A 13,767-nucleotide genomic window follows, 5' to 3' on the forward strand; every position below is an offset into this window, starting at 1 on the left:
TTTAGGAGACGCATTTCCTAAATTGAAATTCCACCTCTAAGAGACGCACTTCCTAGTTTTGGTCATTTAAATTTATCTCTAGGAGATGCACGTCCTGGTTGGAATCATTAAAGTTTTACCCGTTAGGAGATGCACTTCCTAGTCTGGGTCGTTCAGGATACACTTTCAGGAGACGCACTTCCTAAATTGAGTTTTACCCGTTAGGAGACACACTTCCTAGACTGGATCTTGTAGGATACACTTTCAGGAAACGCATTTCCTAAATTGAGTTTCACCCCTAGGAGACGCACGTCCTAGTCTGGGTCTTGCAGGATACACTTTCAGGAGACACACTTTATAAAATTGAGATTTCACCCTAGGAGACGCACTTCCTAGTTTAGGTCATTTAAGTTCATCCCTAGGAGACGCACTTCCTAGTTTGGAGTCATTTAAGTTTTACCCGTCAGGAGACGCACTTCCTAGTCAAGGTATTTCAAGTTATATTTGTGTTTTAGGAGACGCACTTCTTAAATTAAGATTTACCACTAGGAGACGCACTTCCTATTTGGTTCATTCAAGTTCATTCCTAGGAGACGCACTTCCTAGTTTGAGTCATAGAAGTTCCACCCCTAGGAGACGCACTTCTTAGTCTGGGTTTTCAGGTTATATTTTTGTTTTAGGAGACGCACTTCCTAGTTTGAGTCGTTTAAGTTCGGCCCTAGGAGACGCACTTCCTAGTCTGGTTCATTGAAGTTTTACTTGTAGGAGACGCACTTCCTAATCAAGGTCTTTCAAGTTATTCTTTTAGGAGACGCACTTCCTAAATTGAGAGTTCATTCATAGGAGACGCACTTCCTAGTTTGGTTCATTCAAGTTTTACCCCCTAGGAGACGTACTTCCTAGTTTGGTTCATTCAAGTTTTATTTTTAGCAAACACATTTGTTAGTCAAAGTTTTTGGTTTTACTCATAGGAGACGCACATCCTAGTCTCATCTTTAGTTTTCTCTCATTATTGCATCAATAGTATAAGTGGTTTATAATATTGCGAACAACTCACAAATCTTTCTAGTGCAAACTGGGGCAGAAAATTTCGTTTGTTTTGTTTGTTTTAATCAGGAGCCCACCTGGAGAACAAGGGAAAGCAGCTTAAGTTTTAGGGTAATACAGTTCAAGTTCAGCAATCAGGCGCCCACCTAGAGAAAAAGGGAAAACAATTCAAGTTTCAGAGGAAAGGAAGACGGTTCAAGTTCAGCAATCAGGCACCCACCTGGAGAACAAGGGAAGACAGTTCAAAAGAAAAACAGTTTCAAGAAGAGGACAATTCAGGTTCAGCAATCAGGCCCCACTTGGAGAACAAGGGAAGACAGTTCAAAAGAAAAGTAGTTTCAAGAAGAGGACAAGTCAGGTTCAGCAATCAGGCACTCAACTGGAGAACAAGGGAAGACAGTTCAAAGGAAAAACAGTTTCAAGAGAAAGCAGTCGGTTTCAGCAATCAGGCGCCCACCTAGAGAACAAGGGAAGACGACACAAGTTTAGAGGAAAGCGGGTCAAGCTCAGCAATCAGACACCCACTTGGAGAACAAGGGAGAACAACTCAAGTTTCAAAGGAGAACGATGCGAGTTCAGCAATCAGGCACCCACCTGGAGAGCAAGGGAAAATGGTGCAAATTTCTAAGGAAAATAGTTCCAAGTAGCAAGAGAAGATGATTCGAGTGTCTGTAATCAGGAGCCCACCTGGAAAAAAAGGGAAAACAATTCGAGTTTTAGAGGAAAGGAATACAAATTCAAATGTTGGTAATCAGGCACCCACCTAGAGAACAAAGGGAAAGTAGCAATGTTGAAAGGAAGACAGTTCAAGTTCAGCGATCAGGAGCCCGCCTAGAGAACAAGGTAAAACGAGTCAAGTTTCGAAGAAAAGGCAGTGCAAGTGTTGGTAATCAGGCACCCACCTGGAGAACAAAGGGAAAGCAGCAATGTTCAAAGGAAATCGGTTCAAGTTCAGCAATCAGGAGCCCACCTAGAGAACAAGGAAAAACAAGTCAAGTTACAAGGAAAAGCAGTGCGAGTGTTGGAAATCAGGCACCCACCTGGAGAACAAGGATAAGCAGTTCAAGTCTCAAGGAAAAACAATGCAAGTGTCGGAAATCAGGCACCTACCTGGAAGAACAAAGGAGGAGCAGTTTATGTTTCGAGGTAATACAGTTAAAGTTTTGGCAATCAGGCACCCACCTGGAGAGCAAGGGAACACAGTTGAAGTTTTGGCAATCAGGCGCCAACCTGGAGAGCAAGGGAACACATTTAAAGTTTTAGCAATCAGGTGCCCACCTGAAGAGTAAGGGAATACGATCAAAGTTTTGGCAATCAGGCGCCCACCTAGAGAGCAAGGGAATACGATTAAAGTTTTGGCAATCAGGCGCCCACCTAGAGAGCAAGGGAATACAGTTAAAGTTTTGGTAATCAGGCGCCCACCTGGAGAGCAAGGAAATACAGTTGAAGTTTTGGCAATCAGGAACCTGCCTGAAGAACAAGGAAAGCAGTTAAAGTTTCAAAGGAAGACAGCACAGGTTTCAAAGAGAAAACAGTTTAAAGTAACAAAGAGAATACAATTCAAGTTTTTGTAATCAGGCGCCTACCTGGAGAACAAGGGAAGGCAGTCCAAGTTTCAAAGGAAGACAGTTCGAGTATTGGCAATCAGGCGCCTACCTGGAGAATAAAGGAATTCACTTCAGAATGCAATTCAAGTCAGCAACAAAAGAAGCTCGCGGCAAGAATGCGAGTCAACGGTCTGAGATGATCAATGGAAGTTAGTCATAATCCAGAATAAAAATAAAAGAAAGGCGAGAAGTGAATCCAAATGCAGAATTTGATGAAAGATGTGAGCTGCTCAAGACATGACTAAAGTCACAAGCATGGTATGCCCGGTCTTGATCCAAAGAAGTCTTGGAGGAATGAATCATCACCTGCAGCTAGCAAGCGTCAAGGTTCAAATCTAAAGTCTGCATGAAGAACCATTCAAGACTCAAGATCAAGTTTCAGAAGACTTATAGATAGGAATCTTGTAACTCGTAGTTGATAGGCTTAGCTAGTCTTTTTCATGTTTTGATTTTGATGTAATAACAGGACCGCGGACCGGAACCTCGACAGAACGGCACCTCAATCGGCTCTCCACCTCGGTATACTCCATCATCTCACTCACTTCGGAACTACACGTGGCCTGATTCCTTTATAGCCAAGGATATGTAGGCATCTCAGATACCAGGGCTCGGTCACACTCTCCTTTCTTTTAGCATTTGGTCTTTTTAAATAAAGGTCGGGTCAAAAAACCTATCTAGTCATTTTTTGTCTGAAAATACTTCGTATTTCCAGTCAAAGATGGGCAACTGTAGACATGTGATTTTTGACCCTCACCAAGAGTTTTTATATTTTAGCATGTAAATATTTAATTTAGGCCTAATATCGCTATTTCAACTAATTTTGACTCTTTTACTTTATTTTATTACAAGAAAATGAAAATTACAAAAATATAGTTTCATTAATATTTTGTAGTCATTTTAATCTTGAAAAATACCAAAAATAATTTTGTTTTAACGGTCAATCTTATTTTAATAGTTATTTTACATAAGTAGGATTAATTAGTAAATGAGGTCGTATTTTTATTCTCATTGCGGGGAAAGAATAAAATTTGGGCTCAAATAAGTCATTTTTAGGCCTAATTTTGGACCTAGCCCATAATTCCTAGGCCCATACCCCCTAACCTAAAAAAAACCCTATAAAACAATTAGACTCTAATATCTCTAGGACAATCAGCCGTTTCCATGAGAGGGGACAAAATCTAAATCCCAAAAAAATGAACACCAAAAAGTGGCAGGCGCCGCAATCATAACCCCCACCCACCCACCCTTTGTTCTAGTGATTCAGCACATGTTTAGCAAGTCCATGTAGATTTACGAATAACATTCTCCGAGAAGTGTAAGCATGACATTGATGCATACCAATGTTCATCCCGCAGTTGATGGTGCTTCGTCTTCACAAAAAATCTCCAAGATCTCATCTCCATCTCCATACACACACCCATAACCTAGAGAGCCGTCGTCACCCTCACACAAAAGACCACCCCCACATCGAACACACAACAACCATCGACTCTGAACCTTCAACAACCAAAACAATCTCCACCCGTCCTCCTCCTCACACCAGCGACTCAACCAAGCTCGCCGGAAAACAACCCATAACATCAACGACCTCCTTCAACAGCCTTCCACGACCACACACACACATGGATAGAGCAGCAACAAGAGGTCATTGAAACAGACTGAGAGATAGATGGAGGAAAAGCGAGGCAGTCCGGTTAAAGTTCGGCGAAGTTCTGTCGAGGTCGCCGTTCGAAGTCACGATCGCGTTTCGTTGCTGGGTTTTGTCTTCGTTAATCAGCTTTAAAGGATTTTGACAGTGAGGTCAATTCTTATAAATTCTCTTTTCTGATTTTACTGCTCTTACATGTCCATCCATGGCTTGGTTGAAATAAATTGGTCTAGTCATGTTTATCTCGCTATTTACCTCTCGTTTCTTCTAGTTTATCGCTTGATTTAATAATATGAATCTAAAATTACATGTGTTGAATACGATATTTGTTGTTGAGTATTTTGACGCTTGAATCTCGTCATCTAGTTTGGAATGATTGGGTGATAATTCTTGTTTGTTGGTTGATAAGGAATTGGAGTATGATAAATTAGTGATAAGAAATTTAAGAACTGGGTCGTGGGTTTGGGGTAAAGACTTTGATCATTTAGTGTTAATTTGCTCATTTATTTAGGAGTTGAGTTTGGTTTAGATACATGAAATAAAAATTAATAGAAACTGAGTGTGCTTTGAATTTTTCCTACTTGATTCTTTTTTACTTTTTACTCTTGCTTTTACTTAATCACTCGTTAGTAACATAATTAGGCCGTTAATGTTCATAAATATCATAGCTTGCTTTTGGCGCGTAGTAAAACCATTACAACTACGGGTACGGTTCTCGTGGCGTGGTTGTGATACCTAATTAGTTTTAAATATGAATATTCATAGTTCATTTAGTTGAATAGTTTTGAGGCGTGCCATTCATACATTTGAATCATATAATCTATGGCCCTCGTATTAATTATCTTAACTAGTGTAAAAAATGCCTTGAACTTTCGTAGTTTGCTCTAGGTGCGTTAATTAAATAATTGTCATAGCCACGGGTACGATTCCCGTGACGTGGTCGTGACACTTAATTTCTAAAAATCATGGGAGTACATTTATGTGACCCGGCAACAATTTAATCTTGTTAATAAAATAAACATGTTGTGGATCGTGGGTACGGTTCCCTTGACATGATTCGCAACGTGTAATCAAATAAGTAGTTGTACAACGATCGGTTTATTAAAAGTGGTTTAAAAGGAATAAAAATGCACATAGGTTTCAAAGATGTTTTAAAATCAAATAAATAGGCCAGTAATAACAGTTGAGCGACTGTGCTAGAACCACGAAACCCGGGAACGCCCAACACCTTCTACCGGGTTAACAGAATTCCTTATCCGGATTTCTGTGTTCGCGGACTGTAAAACAGAGTCAATCTTTCCTCGATTCGGGATTTAAAACCGGTGACTTGGGACACCATAAATTATACCAAATGGCGACTCTGATTTTAAATAAAATAATCTCGTTGTCACTTAAATTGGAAAAAAACTTCCTTATACCCCTTTCGGGGGTGGTAAAAAGGAGGTGTGACAGCATTTAATGCTGTGATAGGCTGATGTCACAGTGATGATGCCCTCGGAATAGAAGCTCAAAATTGTTTCCTATCGCGGGGATTATCTGTATACCGTGAAATCGGAGCGTCCAATTTCTCGCCATTAAGGCACTTCGGAAGATCACCTCGAAGACTCGGGGCTACGGCCGAGTATCCTCCCTCGAGGGTCGTCGACACTCGACCTCGGGGCAGTAAAGATCATGGTAATGGTAGAAATGGGGAGTTCCCAAGGCACACGGCTAGGACTGACAGAGCCTAGTGGATTACTCCAAACCCTTAATTAGGATGTCTTCTAGTTGTCCCATCTCCGTTTCTTTATCATTAATGTATTTTGTACTATGTTGGATTTTTCCTAATATATAAAGGGGATCCTTATCACTTTGTAAGGCCTGTTGCTTCAGCTACTCCACACGAAATATACAAGAACATTCTATTTGCTCTCTAACATTTTCTCTTGATATTACTGCTTCCATTTATTATCTTTATTATTGTTCATCGGCCATAAAAAGCCTTCGTTCATTTTATTATAACTGTTAGCCATACTTCGTCCACCTCGATAGTTCACAGCCGAGCTCCGGAATCGACCTCGAGGCCCCCGAATCGACGAGTTTGAGGCCCCGATTGTTAACTTATCGGTTCGGTTATCACCTTATCCTTAACTCTCATTTCGTTTCTAAGTCTCACATATATAGCATCAACTGCTTAACAACTAGCATATAAATAAGATCACGTATTTTTAGAGTCCCATAATTAAATTTAATTGTTATTACCATTTTCACAGTAAATAGTAGCTTAGTTCTATTGCTCCTTTCTGGAGTATTTACTTAATCGAAGTAAATCTCACTGTTTCTATGGGATGAGGTAGAAAAGCAGTTCACGCAAGTATATTATTTAGATCAAATATGTATCAATCCTTTAGTAAGGCTGGCACGACCGCACAACAGGATCACAGTGAAACTCAGGAAAACATGTACAGGTTTATGCAAGCAAGAGAATTTCTGTCGATATTTAAGAAGTGATTCGTACATTTTACCTAGTTACGTAACCTTTAAAGTAAGTGACAATTATTCCATAAAAGATTTCCGCTCTCGCCCCTGCTACTATTAGAGGCAGAGCTAGGATTTGGACCTTATGAGTTCGAGATTATAATCCTTTTAAGTTATTGGGTTTCAAATTAATAATTTATATAAATTCATTGTATTTTTTAATACAAATACAAGGTTTGAACAAAAGTTATTGAATTCGGCCGAATCCACAACCAACGATGTAGCTCCGCCCTCGGCTATTACCAAGGACCTGCTCAAGAAGATGCCAGTAACTTGTCACGACTAGTGATGCTAAAATGGTTAAACAGTTATCTACGCATATTATTCATTAAAAAAATGGGTTAAAAATAATTTTTTAAAAAAAATTGGTCAAATATAAATAAGAAACATATTATTTATTTAAAAAATAAATAACCAACGAATAACTAATGGGTTTAACTTTTACATTTGTAAAGTCTCAAATTGAAGGTTCCTCAAGTGTGAGACTAAAAATTCGTCCAAAAGTGATTATATTCAAGAAGTCATAAATAATATGAATATTCATCGATTAACCCGTTTTTTATCCGTATTAAATATAAATCCAGTTCGGATAACTTATCCGCTTTTGCATTATCCATTTCCGACCCGCCCATATCCAACCTGATCCGCCCGTTTGCCATCCCTCACGACTGATGATCAGAAAAATTCTAATGTATGAAAATTTGATTTACGGACAGAAATCAATTTCCCTTTTTGGCAATTGTCTTGATTCTTCCATGGGAATATCTGCAAACTAAAATATATATATATAAAAAATGTGCTCTTTTTTTCCCTTAGTAAGTAGGGTTTCAACCCTGAATAAAAGAAGAGGGGAAGAAAAGGCCACTTATACTTAGATTTGAACACTGCATCACTTGGTTGCAGAATGTAGTTCAAAAATTATATACTACATTTGGCACTAATCATTTTTTGATAAAACACTTGACACTAACTTGCAAAAATTCTACTCCACAATGTGAAGGTAACTTTCTCCCGCGCCCAGAACGTCCATTGGAGCTTTTGGTATTGGAATGAATGGCTCAATCTATCTATGAAAGCACAGCCATTACATCAGATGCCCTCAATGCAATGTACTCAGAACCATCAGCACCTTTGAATTCATTGCCACATCATATTTGGAGTATAGAACTGTATTTCCTGTGGATACTGATAGTGGTTTCCGGTTCCCTTCCTCACATAGTTAGCAATCTTACATCATCTAAAGGCTGCAGGAAATGAGAATGCTTGAAGACTTGAAGTAAAATCTCCATAGAAAGAGCATGAGGACTAACCTTTATTAGAACTCTGTCATTCAAGGGCTGCAGATCCTTGATTTCATCTGTCTCGAGAATACCAACAATGTCGTCCTCCTTCAAGATGAGGTGATTTGATCCATTGAACTCCACCTCTGTTCCCGCATATTTTGAGTAAACAACTTGGGTGCCAGTCTACACATAGTAAGATCGCTTGAGAAAACTGTCAATCATGGATAAAAGCCAACATTGAGCATATTACTCAATCATGATTTTTACCTTCACACTAATGTCCACCTGATTCTTGCCAACAGAACGACCCTCCCCAACAGCAACAACCTCACCTCCTTGAGGTTTCGACTGTGCTGTTGTTGGAAGTAGAATACCACCTACGGTCTTTTCCTCTACAGTCTTAATCTTCACCAAAACTCTATCACCCAAAGGCTTAAGAGAAGTGTACTGCAAGAACAGCAGCATGTCAGCAAGATCCAGAATTAAAATCCTTAATATGACCATCGGAATAACTTAAATGACTACATCCAGGTAACTAATAAATGCCTTGATATAATTACTACTTGCAACTAAGAGAATTAAAGTTTCCCTAACACAATGAACGATGGATATGATAGTACGATAACTGCGCAGAGAAACAAACACCCAATTTAAGATGAGATCCGTCTACATTTGATATGGATAAAGGGTAAACATAGTAAAATGGGGGGAAAATCAAGAATGCACTAGCTGATCAAACCTAATGCCAAATGAAATCTATCTTTGGACTTCAAATATGTTCATTCAAGACAACGACTATCAATTCGGGCAACAGACATCTAAATTAGCAAAGAAAGCACAGTTCTTTCCTCATATTTCCACAAAGACCAGAAAGCACAAAACACACCCAATAGTCAATAACCCAAATTACAAACATGTCACACAACTTTACCCGGCACACCAGACACACTTTGTCAAACAGAGCATTTAGTTGAAAGCACTAAGTACTTTGCAACGGTAGGCTAAAGAGTCAACCTTTTATTGGTAGACACAAATGTCAGCACACCTTGTCAGCAACCCCAATAATCAATCTTTAAGGATGATTTTTATATTTATTGAGAATAAATAACATAATTGACATTCATGTTGACAGCAACAAATGTTCAGCAACATGGACTTTAAATTTGAATGGTAACTCAGAAAGCAATTTGGAGAGCAGTGGAAGATCCAATAAATCCGCCTGGCTATTCTGCTGCACTTTTATATGACACCATTACTTATCCAAGGAGTTAAAGTTCTATGCACTCACGGTGTAGAATGTGTACACAATCATGTGGCAGGTAAAAAGTTAATTATGTGTAAACATTCATTCAACTAACTTGAACCCTATTCTCAATTATAAAAAATAAATAAAATAAAGTGATTTATTTTTTTTTAAGGTAATTTTAAGTAAGTAAATATTACTATTAATAAGAAATCACTATCCGATTGGAAAAAAAATAGATGCATCAACTCTAGTACATAGAATACTATCAGAATAAACAAAGTAAAAGAATATAATTCAAGAGAAGAAAGGAAGTTTAAATACTTTGGGGGCTACAACAGTAGCAGCCTTGATAATAAGTCCACGAAAGGACCTGCTATTCTGCTTTAGAGATGCGACATTTACAGTAGTTGTGGACCTAAGCCCTTCAAAGGATGCAAAACCCTAGACAGAAATGGATGATGCAGTTAGCTGAGCTGTTGCCATTCCTTTCTGGGCTGAATTGAAACAAATTTTATTTGCTGAGCAACCAGAAGCGAAAGAGTAAAGTAAGGAGAAATCAAGAATTTGAATGGATGAAAATGGAGGGAGTGCCTGCGATAGGAAGGAATTAGGAGTGATGGCAATGAAGAAAAAGATCTTCTACGAGGGACTGAGGAGTGAGTGAGGACTGAGATGTGTGGTGAGGTTGTAGAAAATGGAGGAGATTGTGGATAACGAAACCCTAGAAATTCCTAGAGGGGATTTGAGAGGGGGTTTTGTGCAAAGATAAGATGATTCTAGAACTTCTTCAAGAGTATCTATATGAACATAAATAATGGCACACGGTGGATTAAACATTTAAATCGAAAAATATTATTACATTAGCATAATACTTGAATTTAAAATGAAAGGACATCATCAGAATTTACATAAATAATCAATTTAGTCATATTAGTTAAAATAATTATGTATTATAATTTAAAAGTATTTAATGTGATGGTATCTTACCGAACATTTCTTTGTAGACGATGTTATTTAGTATATGTTTCCTTCTAATGCTTTGGTTGATCTGCCATAACCAGAACTCTTGTTGTCGATATTGATATCCATCTTGAAAGTGCAACATATAGTTGTTCGTGCAAGAAAATAAAATACGATAAATATAGTCAAATATTTAGGATGTTTGCCTTTGTGTTTTATTTATTACCGAAAATTATTTACACACAAATTTAAAGTAGATTCTTTAGTTTAGGAAGACGAAAGTTGAATTCGGAGATAAAAATATAATTAGAACATATTGATCAGTATCATAATTTTTAAATGTATGACGTTATTGTCAAAAGTTTTAAATACCATTTGTGTGCTATTATATAAGCTATTCGACGGATCTAAGTTTTTCAGTAGCATGACGGGCATATTTTTCTTCATAATTGATCTATATGCAACGAAAAATTAATTTTAAGTTTTTCAGTTCGTTTTATCATTCTTGTTATCTTCTTCTTTTAAATTCTGTTATGTCTTGAAATTGAATAAGTTTAATTAGATTTTGGTTGTCCATAGACGGCTTATGGTTATTGCATGTCATCTATTTTATGGTTTTTAGGATGCTGTCATTATTTTTATGGTTATGTTGATGTTACTGATGAATTGTCTTTTCTTATTTTCTTGTTTTATTTTTATTTTCCTGAGCCGAGGGTCTATAGGAAACAGCCTCTCTGCCCTATCGGGGTAGGGGTAAGGTCTACGTACACACTACCCTCCCCAGACCCCACTTAGTGAGACTTTACTGGGTCATTGTTGTTGTTGTTGTTGTTGTCTATTATATATACGGTGACACTAACACAGATAAGGAAAAATAAACTTAACAACAAACTTGTATGGTAGAAGGCCATTTGGTATTAAAGTATTTAAGTATTCTTCTTGGTAGTAATTGTTGGTATCATTTTCTGCTGAGTCAAAAATTGAAAAATACTTTATTTTTACCATAAAACTTCGCAATCAACCTTTTTATTTAGTTGACCAACATATTCATTTATGCTAGCTAAAATAACTTTTTAATTTCTGTTATGCAATTTGCACAAATTGCGTTTTAATCTAATCATGGAAATATTTTCTTTATTAAATACACTACTATTACCATTAGGGTTGATAACTAAGTGTTCTAGAAGAACCAATTCATCTTTAATTGGATGCTCTTCTTTGTTTCCGCCACGAAGCAAGAAGTCACTGAATATTGGATTCGTTTTTACTTTTTATTTCTTGTCAGTTGAATCTTTTTCATTTGATGCCATAAGTATAATTTTGGCAAGGTAGCACAGTCTCTTCTTTCGTCGATTTTGGAACTACTGGTAGTACTTGACAGAAATCACCATCCAAATCATTAGTTTTCACCAAACGGTTCATTGATATTTAATATATCTCTAGAACTCTGGGTATTGTTTCAATCATTTGACACTTAGCCATAAGCGCTTCATCCTATATTATCAATTATGTTTTCCTTTTAAATTTAACACCGTTGCTCTGCTTTATTATATTTGTAATGTTTATTTCAGTTGTTTGAAGAGGTATATCAAGTCAAAAGTGAGTGACCTCATACTCCTTGTTAGTACACCACTTGTTATTATTGTTAACATTATCATACATGTTGGTATGATATTTGCAAGTAATACACGACATAGAAAAATTATTTCGATTCTGCCGAAGGCATCTACAAAGGATAATCCCCCTATACCAGAGTCGATTATTTATAATATAGTCATGAAAGCTTGTTCTTGTTTAAGATTTAGCTTTGATTGTGTTTCCCCAGATACTTGTATGACCATTTGATTCTTAATACCATGCTAACTTTTTTTTACTTTGTGACCTAGTTTTTTTTAATCTCTAACACTCTTTTTATGGAATAAATTTATGTACCCTAAGATTTTTTTTAACTTGAAAAATAATTTTACTCATATGATGACTTTAAGAATAATTGAATTGGATTCTCTTGTTAAATAATTAATTGAAAGATTTAATCATTTGGTCTTAACATAAGAAATAATTTATTTTATGTTAATTAGATTATTAATTATTAGTTCATCTCTTCTTTTGAATATTTAATCTTAATTATAATTTTCTCCACCATAAATTTTATTTTCAAAAAGTAAAAAGATTGATCTAACATTCCACTTTTAGATCTTTATATTTATAGAATCATTACTGCTATTGACTCTTACGAATTATTATTTTTTTCTCTTTCTTAAATATTCTTAAATATTTCTCAGTTGTTGTTTAATAATTGGTATATTTTTCAATATTACACAAAAATTGATAAGAAAAAATATTATTTTAGTAGGAAAATAGTTCAAATATAATATTAAAATATATTGTGGGAATTTATTTTTCTCAATTTCAACGTTTTATGCAATCAATTTAACATTACTTTTATCTTTTTTTGGTATTGGAAATTATGAAGTGGGAATGTGTTGCCAATACAGAGATCCTTATGAAATTGATTTTATTAAACCTTCCTACATATTTTTAATAATAGTGTAATAGACAAAATTTTACTAATTTTCAAATCTTAAATATTAAAAATTAATATATAAGGTGTTGTAGTCCAAAAATAGGTTATTGCAGTTATGTCCTTTCCCTATGTGTTCTCCGGTTTAATGTTTAATATTGACTATTTTGGTCTATCAATATTATATTCGTATTTTTATAATAATATAGAAGATATAGATAGATATAGACTCTCTTTTTTCTAAATGGATTTGAACAATATAATACATTATCAAATTATATAAGTAATGGGACATTATAATAAGTTTTCAAATTAAATTAGTAATAGGAACTTCAAATTACCCGAATAAGAGATACGTCCAATATATGTATATATATCTCGATCAACGAATAAGAGATATGTCCTATATATGTATATATATCTCGATCAAATTAGAGCACTTTTCTTTGACGTGTTTTTGTTTTCATGTTTTAAATGCTTAAGAAATAAACTAATGCATATACATCAATTTAATTTTTATATTCTAACTATATTTGTGAAGTCCGAAATTATAGAATATTATTCTTTGAAATATTTGGCGTGAAACTACTAAATTTTTTTAATTGTGTGCCAACTTAATGCTCATAGGTTAGGTGAGATCGTGGGATTCATCACGAAGGATTCCTAACGTGTAATATTATATCCTAAAACTAATAGGATTACCAAGTTAATGTCTAAAATTCCGGTTATATTCTTTTGCTATAAGTTATTATGCTTAATATTATAAAGTTATTTTTGTAAACCGACATTGTATTCATGCTTTTATAATAATATAGATATGTGAGTGTAAACGGGGAAGTGTATTGGTACTACTCTTTAAATTGTACCTTTAAGGTCAAAATATATTCAAATTTGTCAACCTTGTAACTTCGCATACAATATTTTTCAAAAGTTATGAAGTCACACTCATATGTTGTAAT

The 13,767-nt window shown here is 35.8% G+C and overlaps 1 long non-coding RNA gene and 1 pseudogene across 1 annotated transcript; one reads left to right on the plus strand and one right to left on the minus strand.

Moving 5' to 3' along the window:
• The first annotated feature begins 3,998 nt into the window (after nucleotides 1-3,998).
• LOC142166362 (uncharacterized) lies at nucleotides 3,999-8,353 on the plus strand. Its single transcript, XR_012696736.1, has 2 exons — nucleotides 3,999-4,433; nucleotides 7,799-8,353. It is a non-coding gene; the product is annotated as an uncharacterized LOC142166362 (long non-coding RNA).
• LOC107803780 (20 kDa chaperonin, chloroplastic-like) lies at nucleotides 7,649-10,135 on the minus strand (annotated as a pseudogene).
• Nucleotides 10,136-13,767: the final 3,632 nt, after the last annotated feature.

Source organism: Nicotiana tabacum, chromosome 11, assembly GCF_000715075.1.
Source record: "Nicotiana tabacum cultivar K326 chromosome 11, ASM71507v2, whole genome shotgun sequence".
Lineage (NCBI taxonomy): Eukaryota > Viridiplantae > Streptophyta > Magnoliopsida > Solanales > Solanaceae > Nicotiana > Nicotiana tabacum.